This window comes from Pseudorasbora parva, chromosome 14, assembly GCF_024679245.1.
Source record: "Pseudorasbora parva isolate DD20220531a chromosome 14, ASM2467924v1, whole genome shotgun sequence".
NCBI classification, from domain to species: domain Eukaryota; kingdom Metazoa; phylum Chordata; class Actinopteri; order Cypriniformes; family Gobionidae; genus Pseudorasbora; species Pseudorasbora parva.
This window is the reverse complement of record NC_090185.1, coordinates 18,605,999-18,619,320: the sequence shown is the minus strand read 5'-3', so window position 1 is coordinate 18,619,320 and position 13,322 is coordinate 18,605,999. Positions and strand designations below refer to the sequence as shown.

General features: G+C 41.0%; 2 protein-coding genes and 2 pseudogenes across 2 annotated transcripts in view; 1 reads left to right on the top strand and 3 right to left on the bottom strand.

Moving 5' to 3' along the window:
- aox5 (aldehyde oxidase 5) overlaps positions 1 to 13,322 on the top strand; it is a 65,111-nt gene that overhangs the window by 38,408 nt on the left and 13,381 nt on the right. The gene's annotated exons all lie outside the window — the stretch shown is intronic.
- Positions 1 to 13,322, bottom strand: part of LOC137040262 (hatching enzyme 1.2-like) — a 28,487-nt gene that overhangs the window by 7,101 nt on the left and 8,064 nt on the right. The gene's annotated exons all lie outside the window — the stretch shown is intronic.
- LOC137040264 (hatching enzyme 1.2-like) lies at positions 1,790 to 4,591 on the bottom strand (annotated as a pseudogene).
- LOC137040265 (hatching enzyme 1.2-like) lies at positions 7,594 to 8,729 on the bottom strand (annotated as a pseudogene).

Genomic DNA, 13,322 nt, shown 5'->3' with positions numbered 1-13,322 from the left:
GAGTCGCGTTGGTTATGACGCAATCGTTAGCCTATTTTTACAAAAACAGCTTCTGCGGGGCGATAGTGTAAGATACATGGTAACGGAGCCTTTTATGCATTGTCGTGTTTCTTTAGAAATAAACAATGGACAAATGGAGTCTTTAAACGTCTCAGATGTAAAGTTATTCACTGTCAAAGTGACTCAAAAATGAATGGGAGTCAGCACAGAAGCGTGTCTGATGCGCCGCCCGCTGCTGCTGTTAAATATACATTGCCTATTGATACAGCAAAGACAAATAATAATACTAATAATATTTAGCAAACCAAATTCTGAGGTAAACATTTGTCTTAATGTATTCATTATTATGTTACCATTTACATTACGGGTTTTACATTAACGCTTTCCGGGGATATGTTTAAACGTGATCAAAGCTGCAAATTATTAATTGTATTACAATAAATGTTAACAGATTATTTAATAACGTAAACAAGGTCGCGTTAACGTTACACTATGCTCTCGCGTCTTGTCTGTGTGAGACTCGTGTAGGAATCAAAACAGCAAAACTATTTTATAAGTAAGTTAACTTAAATATTGTCAACGAAAGGAGTTCCAAACAAAGCCACACCAGAGCATGTGTGCTTATTCGAGCAACAGTGTTTCTTTAATGAAAAACTCAGTGTTTTAAATAAATTAATGATTGAATCATCCATTTATTCATATGAATCCAAAGCTGTCCTCTATCTACATGTGTTGCAATAAAATAAAATAAAATAACAATAAACGAACAGAACACCCTTACAGATTAGACTCAATATTTTGACTCACCAGCACAGAAAAACAATTAGGCCTACCTCGAACTCCCGCTGTAATCTGACCATTACTGGCCACGTCTAGTGCGTTTTGGCTCTTTTTGTTGACTTTTTGCTCAGCGGACAGATAGTCGCTTCAAAAATGACCGTGCTTATTTTTGAAATACAGAAGACTAATTGCTCTAATGTTATTTTGATCTTTTCTAGGGCAAAATATTTTCTGACAATGATTTTTGCAGTGTGTGATTTGTAATGTACGTGTTAAAAAAATGTATCTATCTTATAATTGTGTTATCCCCCCGCAAAAAATAACATTGTGTACGGTATCATTATGCAGCTGGTTCATTTTGTCACCTCCATAGATGGGAAGTAGATCCGGATATCACTCTTGTTTGTGCTTTAGAGATTTTTATTTTCTTTCTTGCATCTGTGTCCATTTGCAAATGTTTGCGTGGTTCTTTCCTAAGTCAAACAGTTGCACAATAACTAACATAATCACTGCAACACACACCCAACACGGCATCGGCTCTGGCTCTTTTTTTTACACTGATATTTTCAATGATTTATCCAATAATATTACTAGGGTCTTGAATGAGGTGAGGTGAATATTTGGTGACTTTGAAAGTTGAATTTGTTTTATTAGAGGATGTAAGAGCGACTGACTCCTGTAGAGGCTCTCGGCACAATAAAAGTCTTTAAAATTGAGCTATCAAATGGGAAACATTTCCTTTCAGCAGTGAATAAATGATTACACCAGAACTAAATCTCAAATATCTTTTAAAATCTACATTATACATTTTAACAGGTTATCTTTTTTTGTGTGCAAAAAGCTATAAACCATATACTGTGCTGTCCACCAGTTCTCCTAAGGTTAAACCAGGTGGCTTTAATTAGGTTGCAGGAGAAACTCAATACTATGACACCTTTACTGCTACAAACAAGCATTTCCTTAATCTAATCTAAATTAAAATGCAAACAAAGTATGAGTTTTTCTTGCAGCTTAGCTTTATTTTTCCCTCCCCGACACAATCAGACATTTCAGAAATCTAACACCATTAAAAGACAGCAACATAACCTCATTATATTATTCACCAACTACAGACACATCAACTATATTAAAATATGTGTGCAAGCCTCATCTTCAGCATTCATACAGCTTGTTGATCCTCAGAATGTCAATTTTGGACATTCCCTGCCTTTGTCCGATTTCGACAGTCTCATCAGGAATGGGAGTGATGGTTTCCAGCCATGGCTGGATGGAGAAGGCTGTGTTTCCATAGTGCATGATAGAGCCGTAGTCGTATGGAGTGTTTTGGTTGTTGGTGTTCTGTTTCTGGAAGTTGTAGGCCATATCAGGAGAGATGTTCTCCCAGTTGATTTTGACATACTGGTCACGATCGCTCCTGGTTTGCTCGTGGTAGAAGCCCAGGGCATGATTGAGCTCATGTTGTACGATGCCATTGTAAACACAGCCGTTCCTGTTGAGGGAGACCACCTGTTTGCCACCAGTTCTTCCTAGAGCAGAGAAGCACCTTAAAGGAGAGAGGAATAAAGGGGTTACATGTTGATTATTTTTTGGACTAAAGCCTGTTAAATGTTTCTTGTTGGTATTGTGTGATTGTTCTCACCCATCTTTGTTCTCAATGCTGATGTAGTCGGTCTGAGTTGATCTAGCCACAAAGCGGATGCAGGTTTTGCTATTAAAGGTCGACATGGCGTTCGTAATCACTGATTTGTCATTATTGGCTGCAAAAAGGAACCACAGGTTTAAAATGTTGTCTAAATGAATCATAGATATATACAGGTCCTTCTCAAAAAAATAGCATATTGTGATCAAGTTCATTACTTTCCATAATGTAATGATAAAAATTTAACTTTCATATATTTTAGATTCATTAGACACCAACTGAAATATTTCAGGTCTATTATTGTTTTAATACTGATGATTTTGGGAAATCTCAAAAAATTAGCATATCATGAAAAGGTTCTCTAAACGAACTATTAACCTAATCATCTGAATCAACTAATTAACTCTAAACACCTGCAAAAGATTCCGGAAGCTTTTAAAAACTCCCAGCCTGGTTCATTACTCAAAACCGCAATCATGGGTAAGACTGGCGACCTGACTGCTGTCCAGAAGGCCATCATTGACACCCTCAAGCGAGAGGGTACGACACAGAAAGAAATTTCTGAATGAATAGGCTGTTCCCAGAGTGCTGTATCAAGGCACCTCAGTGGGAAGTCTGTGGAAAGAAAAAAGTGTGGCAAAAAACGCTGCACGAGAAGAGGTGACTGGACCCTGAGGAAGATTGTGGAGAAGGACCGATTCCAGACCTTGGGGGACCTGCGGAAGCAGTGGACTGAGTCTGGAGTAGAAACATCCAGAGCCACCGTGCACAGGCATGTGCAAGAAATGGGCTACAGGTGCCGCATTCCCCAGGTCAAGCAACTTTTGGGCTACAGAGAAGCAGCACTGGACTGTTGCTCAGTGGTCCAAAGTACTTTTTTCAAATGAAAGCAAATTTTGCATGTCATTCGGAAATCAAGGTGCCAGAGTCTGGAGGAAGACTGGAGAGAAGGAAATGCCAAAATGCCTGAAGTCCAGTGTCAAGTACCCACAGTCAGTGATGGTCTGGGGTGCCATGTCAGCTGCTGGTGTTGGTCCACTCTGTTTTATCAAGGGCAGGGTCAATGCAGCTAGCTATCAGGAGATTTTGGAGCACTTCATGCTTCCATCTGCTGAAAAGCTTTATGGAGATGAAGATTTGGTTTTTCAGCACGACCTGGCACCTGCTCACAGTGCCAAAACCACTGGTAAATGGTTTACTGACCATGGTATTACTGTGCTCAATTGGCCTGCCAACTCTCCTGACCTGAACCCCATAGAGAATCTGTGGGATATTGTGAAGAGAAAGTTCAGAGACGCAAGACCCAACACTCTGGATGAGCTTAAGGCCGCTATCGAAGCATCCTGGGCCTCCATAACACCTCAGCAGTGCCACAGGCTGATCGCCTCCATGCCACGCCGCATTGAAATAGTCATTTCTGCAAAAAGATTCACAACCAAGTATTGAGTGCATAACTGAACATAATTATTTGAAGGTTGACTTTTTTTGTATTAAAAACACTTTTCTTTTATTGGTCGGATGAAATATGCTAATTTTTTGAGATTCATCAGTATTAAAACAATAAAAGACCTGAAATATTTCAGTAGGTGTGGAATGAATCTAAAATATATGAAAGTTCAATTTTTATCATTACATTATGGAAAATAATGAACTTTATCACAATATGCTAATTTTTTTAGAAGGACCAGTATATGTTAAATGAATGAAGGAGATTCACGTACAGAATTCATTGCTCACTATGTAAGGGACCTCCACTATGTTGTCAGGGTTTTTCTTCCAGAAACAGTTGTTGTTGAGGCAGTAGAGAGCATTTCTGGTTTTAGGAAACACCAGATCTCCTTCAATCAAGACTTCAGAAGATCCTGTATTTCAAAAGAAACATATTAATGAAATAATGCAATATCTTCATAAATCCCAATCACTTTTTAGAAATGTGACACTTTGCTGGCTTTATCTAAAAGATGCCTGACCATTGTTGGACTCTAAAATCCTTGTAGTGATGTCCACAGTTTCAGGCTCCTATAGTGGTAGAAATAGAGATGTTTAAAATGACTCATTTGAGGACTTTTAATAATTTAAGGGAGAGACTAGACAGGATCTTACCATGAGAGGAGACGCCTGAGAGATGCCAAACACCAGCAGAAGAACGGAGAGGGAGGCTCTTGTGTCCATGTTGCCTCAGTGTGTGGAGATGTTCAGGATGCTCCTGTGCTGAGGTTTGATGCATGTGAGATGTTCTGTCTGGACTTTATAGTCAGACTGAATAGGTGTGTCTACTGGGGGATTATGGATTAGGTCTTAGTGTCCACAGACTAAAATGTGTACCTACAGGGAGGAAACTTTAACCTCGCCTATTGGTCCAAAACTTTGCACAATCATAGAATATGCCTCAGTTTGTTTAACTAATTCACTAAAATGGACATGCTGCAGTTTTTGGACTTTACCACATACCCTTAGTTTAGACAGTGGTGTACAGGGATGTTCCACAATTCTTTTAATGTGCTCTCTTGGTAGATTATCATTAGCTATGTTTCCATAACCCTTTTTTCATGCGCAATTTGAAGTACTGTATTAAAAATGAGTGCTGGAAATGCCAAATTTAGAAAAAAAAAACCTTAAAGTTGGGGTAAGTGCTTTCTGGTAACCGTTGTTATTATTTCAAATCACCTAAAAAAACACGCCCTACCCCCCTAAAGGGTTCTGGCCCTATTTTGATAGCTTCGCCCCACACATACGTAACCCAGACAACGACTATGGCGTAATCTGTGTGTTACTAATCCAGGTTGGATATTCAATGAAAAAGTCACCCCTACCCTCACAAAAACATAAACTGTTCTCATGAACAACTCAATGGCATGAGCACGACAGTATAACTTATGAACATACTACAACTATGACCAGATTAGAGTTATAGCAATCATAAACACAAACCGTTCTCATGAACAACTCGATAATACACGAGCGTGAGTCAAACTAATGACATATTACAAAAATGACCAGATTAGAGCCATAGTGATCACAAAAACACAAACTGTTCTCATGAACAACTCAATATTAGCCTACACGAGTGTGACAGTCCAGCTAATGACATTTCACAATTATGACCAACTAAGGGTTATACAGATCATGAATAGAGGAAACAAACATATATGAGGAGTATAGTATCTTACTTGTCGGACACATTTTGTAAGCTGACGCTTAAAACAGACAGTGAGGGGATTTAGACGTCCATACGGTGTGGAAATGATTGGGTCTTTATCATCGCTGAATTGAGCGACAATACAATCGCAAATGGACAAACAAGCAGGGCTGGACTGGTAATCTGGCATACCAGGCATTTGACAAAAAAAGCAATATTAATTGTATCTGCATTTGCAGCAAATTCGATAATATCTATCATTATTTGTCCTTGTCTTATTTATTTACTCCAATTTAAGGCCCGAACCCCAGCAAAAACATTCACGGAGAACTCATGGGCCGGATGGGCTGGGTTTGCCAGGGCCGAATTTTAGCCCCAGTCCACAGCCCTGCAAATAAGTGAATATGACACACAAGCATATTCAAGCCAAAGCCAGCATATATAAGTTCTCGGCTAATGGCCGCCCTGTGTGTTGTGTGTTTAAAATGAAGTGCACTGAGCGAGCACTCTCTTCTCACCATCAATAGTAGACATGCCTTAGTACCTTCTGATTGGCTACAAGTTTGTTATTGGACTCGGCTTGAGTCCGTTTTGTAAAAAGGTTTTGAAATAACACTTACCACACCTTTAATTCGGAGTAAGTTTTTGCGTTCACTTCAGGTGATTCTTGACTTCTGCAAAAAAAGAGTTAATGCTACTCATGGGAGATAGAATACATTCTGATGTAGCTAAAATTAAACACACGTGACAAATCGGCTCTTTCGCCTGATAGTGTTTTATTTACTGCTGGTTGCTAGGTTACCAATACCACTGTCATCCGCTCAAACAACTTGATGGAAACACACCTAATTCATGTTTTTACATTTTTGTTATTTAAATTTTTCCTTACGAACTTTGAAAAGATTTGCTTCTCGTTTGGATAAGATTCCAGCTAAGGAATTAAACCTGTGGTTCCTTTTTGCAGCCAATAATGACAATTCCGTGATTACGAACGCCATGTCGACCTTTAATAGCAAAACCTGCATCGGATTTGTGGCTAGATCAACTCAGACCGACTACATCAGCATTGAGAACAAAGATGGGTGAGAACAATCACACAATACCAACAAGAAACATTTAACAGGCTTTAGTCCAAAAAATAATCAATATGTAACCCCTTTATTCCTCTCTCATTTCAGGAAATAAAATAGAAATTAAATATTAATTAAAAAAATAACATTGTGTATGGTATCATTATGCAGCTGGTTCATTTTGTCACCTCCATAGATGGGAAGTAGATCCCGATATCACTCGTATTTGTGCTTTAGAGTTTTTAATTGTCTTTCTTACATCTGAGTCCATTTGCAAATGTTTGCATGGTTCTTTCCTAAGTCAAATGGTTGCGCAATAACTAACATAACCACTGCAACACACACCCAACACGGCATCGGCTATGGCTCTTTTCACACTGATATTTTCAATGATTTATCCAATAATATTACTAGGGTCTTGTAAGAGGAGAGGTGAATATTTGGTGATTTTGAAAGTTGAATTTGTTTTATTAGAGGATGCAAGAGCGAATTACTTCTGTAGAGGCTCTCGGCACAATAAAAGTCTTTAAAATTGAGCTATCAAATGGAAAATATTTCCTTTCAGCTGGGAACAAACGATTACACCAGAACTAAATCTTAAAGATCTTTTAAAATCTACTTTATACATTTTAACAGGTTATCTTTTTTTGCAAAAAGCTATAAACCATATACTGTGCTGTCCACCAGTTCTCCTAAGGTTAAACCAGGTGGCTTTAATTAGGTTGCAGGAGAAACTCAATATTATGACACCTTTACTGCTACAATTAAGCATTTTCTTAATATTGAAATTGAAATACAAACAAAGTATGAGTTTGTCTTGACGCTTAGCTTTATTTTTCCCTCCCCGACACATTCAGACATTTCAGAAATCTAACACCATTAAAAGACAGAATATTAACCTCATTACATTATTCACCAACTACAGACACATCAACTATATTAAATTATGTGTGCAAGCCTCATCTTCAGCATTCATACAGCTTGTTGATCCTCAGGATGTCAGTTTTGGACATTCCCTGCCTTTGTCCGATTTCGACAGTCTCATCAGGAATGGGAGTGATGGTTTCCAGCCATGGATGGATGGAGAAGGCTGTGTTTCCATAGTGCATGATAGAGCCGTAGTCGTATGGAGTGTTTTGGTTGTTGGTGTTCTGTATCTGGAAGTTGTAGGCCATATCAGGAGAGATGTTCTCCCAGTTGATTTTGACATACTGGTCACGATCGCTCCTGGTTTGCTCGTGGTAGAAGCCCAGGGCATGATTGAGCTCATGTTGTACGATGCCATTGTAAATACAGCCGTTCCTGTTGAGGGAGACCACCTGCTTGCCACCAGTTCTTCCTAGAGCAGAGAAGCACCTGAAAGGAGAGAGGAATAAAGGGGTTCCATATTAATAATTTTTTGGACTAAAGCCTGTTAAATGTTTCTTGTTGGTATTGTGTGATTGTTCTCACCCATCTTTGTTCTCAATGCTGATGTAGTCGGTCTGAGTTGATCTAGCCACAAAGCGGATGCAGGTTTTGCCATTAAAGGTCGACATGGCATTCATAATCACTGATTTGTCATTATTGGCTGCAAAAAGGATCCACGGGTTTAAAATGTTGTCTAAATGAATTATAGATATATTCAATGAGTGAAGGAGATTCACGTACAGAATTCATTGCTCACTATGTAAGGGACCTCCACTATGTTGTCAGGGTTTTTCTTCCAGAAACAGTTGTTGTTGAGGCAGTAGAGAGCATTTCTGGTTTTAGGAAACACCAGATCTCCTTCAATCAAGACTTCAGAAGATCCTGTATTTCAAAAGAAACATATTAATGAAATAATGCAATATCTTCATAAATCCCAATCACTTTTTAGAAATGTGACACATTGCTGGCTTTATCTAAAAGATGCCTGACCATTGTTGGACTCCAAAATCCTTGTAGTGATGTCCACAGTTTCAGGCTCCTATAGCGGTAGAAATAGAGATGTTTAAAATGACTCATTTGAGGACTTCTAATCATTTAAGGGAGAGACTAGACAGGATCTTACCATGAGAGGAGACGCCTGAGAGATGCCAAACAGCAGCAGCAGAACGGAGAGGGACACTCTTGTGTCCATGTTGCCTCAGTGTGTGGAGATGTTCAGGATGCTCCTGTGCTGAGGTTTGATGCATGTGAGCTGTTCTGTCTGGACTTTATAGTCACCTGAATAGGTGGGTCTACTGGAGGATTATGGATTAGGTCTTAGTGTCCAGAGACTAAAATGTGTACCTACAGGGAGGAAACTTTAACCTCGCCTGTTGGTCTAAAACTTTGCACAATAATAGAATATGCCTCAGTTTGTTTAACTAATTCACTAAAATGGACATGCTGCAGTTTTTGGACTTTACCACATACCCTTAGTTTAGACAGTGGTGTACAGGGATGTTCCACAATTCTTTAAATGTGCTCTCTTGGTAGATTATCATTAGCTATGTTTCCATAACCCTGTTTTTATGCGCATTTTGAAGTATTGTATTAGAAATGACTGCTGGAAAATGCCAAATTTGGAAAAAAAAATCCTTAAAGTTGGGGTAAGTGCTTTCTGGTAACCGTTGTTGTTACTTCAAATCACCAAAACAAACATGCCCCTACCCCCAAAAGGGATCCGGCCCTATTTTGATAGCTTCGCCCCACACTACGTAACCCAGGCAACGACTATGGCGTAATCTGTGTGTTACTAATCCAGGTTGGATATTCAATGAAAAAGTCACCCCTACCCTCACAAAAACACAAACCGTTCTTATGAACAACTTAATGGCATGAGCACGACAGTATAACTTATGAATATACTACAACTATGACCAGATTAGAGTTATAGTGTGGCGAGGGGGGCATGGTTTGGCGAGGTCTGTGATGGGAGAGAGAGTCGGAGGACGACTATGTAAGTGAATCAGGTGCAAACGATGAGCACCTGTCTCTTGTTTGGACTGAGTGTCTTGGGTCACTCGATACCTGTCTTTTAATATGGCAAAATAAGGATACGAGAGTGGCTGCTCAGTGTGGAGAAGCTGTCCGTTGATTGATTGGACCTATGCAAACGCATTTTTGAGCGACTCATCCTGGGACTGTTCCAGAGGAAAATTATCGTGGTCAGTGAGGTTCAGCCTCTCAACACCACTCCGTTCCCCTGCAACAGTACCTGATGGTCCCGGCTCAGTTTCTACCACCTGTACAACCGCTCTCTCTCCCCGACTTCTTTTGTCCCAAGAGACATCTGCACATAAGTACCCCAATAGACTACCAAATGCTAGCCAATTCGTCCCCAAAAGTAGTGGATGGTGAAGGTGCGGACTAACTGCCACCTCCACTCTATGTTTTTGACCCTGAAATTGAATTGTAACCATCACCAGTGGATAATTCACCACATCCCCATGCGCACACCGTACCTTAACCAAGCCGCTATTATCCAATACCAACATTGTATCAGGCTTTGATGGATAGCGGTCTGGTTACACCCCGAATCCACCAAAGCTGGATAGGTACCCCCCTGAATACTCACTGGTATTTGGTACAGCCCGGCACGATCGGGGGCAGCTTGAGGTGCGTCGGGGACCCAGATCAGCGTCCCCACCTCCATCACAGGACACTGATCTATAAAGTGACCCGGGTCCCCACACCGCCAACAGGCCGGCCCAGACTTCCCCACCGCCCCAGTGGCAGGAAGGGAATCAGGGAATTGCCGTGGAGTGACAGGGCAAATGGGACCGGAGGCTGGAGTGAACTCAATGGGCTCCGCACCCCTGGATGGCGCTCGAGAGCCCAACGCTTCCTCCGGGAGTCCCCCGAACCTTCCTCGGGCCTGCCTCCGTGGTGGATGGGTATCCCCTGGTACAGGGAGCCGGAACTGACCTGTAAGGGGACGGAGAAGAAGAAGGGGAGGGGTGATAGAGAGAGAAGCCGCCGGCAGGGGTTCGCCGACCCCTGGGCACGCTACCATTTAGTCCTCCTCCAGCTTGATGGCTTTGTCGAGCAAAGTCAGCCTGTGGCACTGGACCTATTGCACAGTTTTCCTGGGCAACCACACAATAAACTGCTCCAGTGCCACTCGATCCATGGCCTGGTCGACTGTCGACTGGTCCGCCATCAGCCATCTGCAGTAGGCGTCCCGGAGCTGCTGGGCCATCACGAAGGGCCAGCCATTTTCCCCCAGGGTCAGTAACCGGAATCGCTGGAGATGTTTTTAGGGGGAGAGCCCGACCCGTCCAGGAAGGCTTCTGGATCGTCCTGCGGACCCATCTTAGTAAGCTGCATGCGGGTGGCGCTGGCCGGGGTTGATGATGAGTCCTCTGCTGGAACCTCCCAATCGATGCAGCTCCGGAACAGCTCGCGGTCCTGCTGCTGGGCCAGGAAGAGCGCCTGGAATCACCATTCCTGCTCCTTCCTGATCTCCAGCATAGACTGATGTTGTTCATTGTGCAGGCCCACGAGCACCTGGATAATGTCCGCAAATGGCGTTGCTGACAGGGTTTGCATGGTGGGGGCTCTGGACTTCTTCCTCCTGGGTTTTGGCACCAATGTAGTATAGTTCGTGTGTGGGGGTAAGGAAGAAGACAACAGGGGTCAGCTGGCTGGAACTCGAGGCTGTTTATTTCTCAATAACTCAGGTAATCAGACAACTTGCACTTCGCACTGTTCAAACTCAGTCTCCCTCAAAAATCTATCTGCATTCCTCCAGCTCGAGTCCCAGCATGTTGTGTTGTCCTAGCTTCTCTCTCTCCAGTCCTCATCTCCTGCGTGGCTTATAACCTGTCTCTCCACGCCAATTACTGAAACAAGAGACAGGTGTTCACCGTTTGCACCTGATTCACTTACGTGCCCGCCGTCCTCCGACTCTCTCTCTCCAGCACAAACCTCGCCAAACCATGCCCCCCTCGCCAAATATAGCAATCACAAAAACACAAACCGTTCTCATGAACAACTCGATAGTACACAAGCATGAGTCCAACTAATGACATATTCACCAGATTATGACCAAATTAGAGTTATAGTGATCACAAAAACACAAGCCGTTCTCATGAACAACCTGATAGTAGCCTACATGAGCGTGACAGTCCGGCTAATTACATTTTACAATTATGACTGAATAAGGGTTATACAGATCATGAATAGAGGAAACAAACCTATATGAGGAGTATAGTATCTTACTTGTCGGACACATTTTGTAAGCTGACGTTTGAAACAGACAGTGAGGAGATTAGGGCTGAAACGATTCATCGAGTAACTTGAGTTAATCGAATCAAAAAAATCCTCGAGGCAAAATCATCTGCCTCGACGCTTCGCTTAGTCCATTTAACTACACACAGATGTTGCAGAAAGAGATTTTTTGTGCAAGGAATCGGAGTATGAGCGGATTGCGGTTATATCCGAGGTCCAGGTGCATAAACATCCCAAAAATTGCAGGTGGATGAGAGAAATCGTTAATATGTTGATTTTAATAAAGACGCAGAACTCTCATATCACGCTAAAACGCAATGAATGCGTGTCGTTCTTTAACTTTCGTTTTCAGCTCTCGCGAGATCAAAGACCACAATGCTATTGTGATGTGTGTGAAATGTGAAATCTTTAATGAGACTTTATATATCCTACTTGATAATATCTTCGAAATGCACCAGTAGATGTTCTCAATGCTAGGCGCAACAAACATCAGAACAAGCTGTAACGCGCACGCACGCGCGTTTGTGATGAGCAGCGCTCGTGCTTTCAGAGCTCAGAGCTGCGTGCTTTCATTGATTTGTGTAATTTAAATATCACACTTTAATCATATTTATAGCTACTAACTTAAAACAAGCTGTGTTACAATGATGAATGGTTAGCTCAAAAGATCAGCATGTGTGATGTTCTTTATCTGAAATAAACATATCTCGCTTTTGATCACGTTCTAGCGGTTATTCCTCCGTGTGATGTATAGGTTGTCGCCCCTGGTTTATGTAAATGTAATTTCGCCAATTAAGTTTTTTTTGTTTAGCAACCTACTTCAGTGTAGCTAATATGTGACGATAGCATCGCGCTTAACACAGAGGATTTGAAGTTGTGACTACCGGGTGCGGGTGGATGGTTTGTTTCTAACAGCTGATTCAGTGACGATAGAGCTGATCCGCACATCTCTTGTACAAAGTTAATCTGTCCAATATTTTTTGCTTCAGTATAGGAATATATAAGCCAGTAAATGCTTATGTCATGCCTGAGCTGAAGCTGAAACATGAAAGTTAAGTTGCACATCATAAATACAATGTTTAGGCATTATTGTTATTTATATTACTATTATTTAGATTTATTGGTTGTAGGTTTAATTTTAGATTGAACTATGTTTACCTTTTTAAAGTAATTTGAAATAGATTTTTATATAATATGGCAATTGTATGCATTAAAATTGTTTAGTTTCACAGTTATTAATGTATGCAATTTCAGCAATAAAATTTTTTCTAAAAAGAAAACAAATTAGTTGTTAATTTTAAGATACCCGTCTTATTGTCTCTTATTGCTCTTTAATAAAGAAAAAAGTAATTATTATCTGATTAATCGATTAATCGATCGTTTAAGCGGTAGATTAATCGATTACAAAAAGAATCGATAGCCGCAGCCCTAGAGGAGATTTAGACATCCATACCGTGTGGAAATGAATGGGTCTTTATCATCGCTGAAGTGAGCAACAATATATATAATATATTGC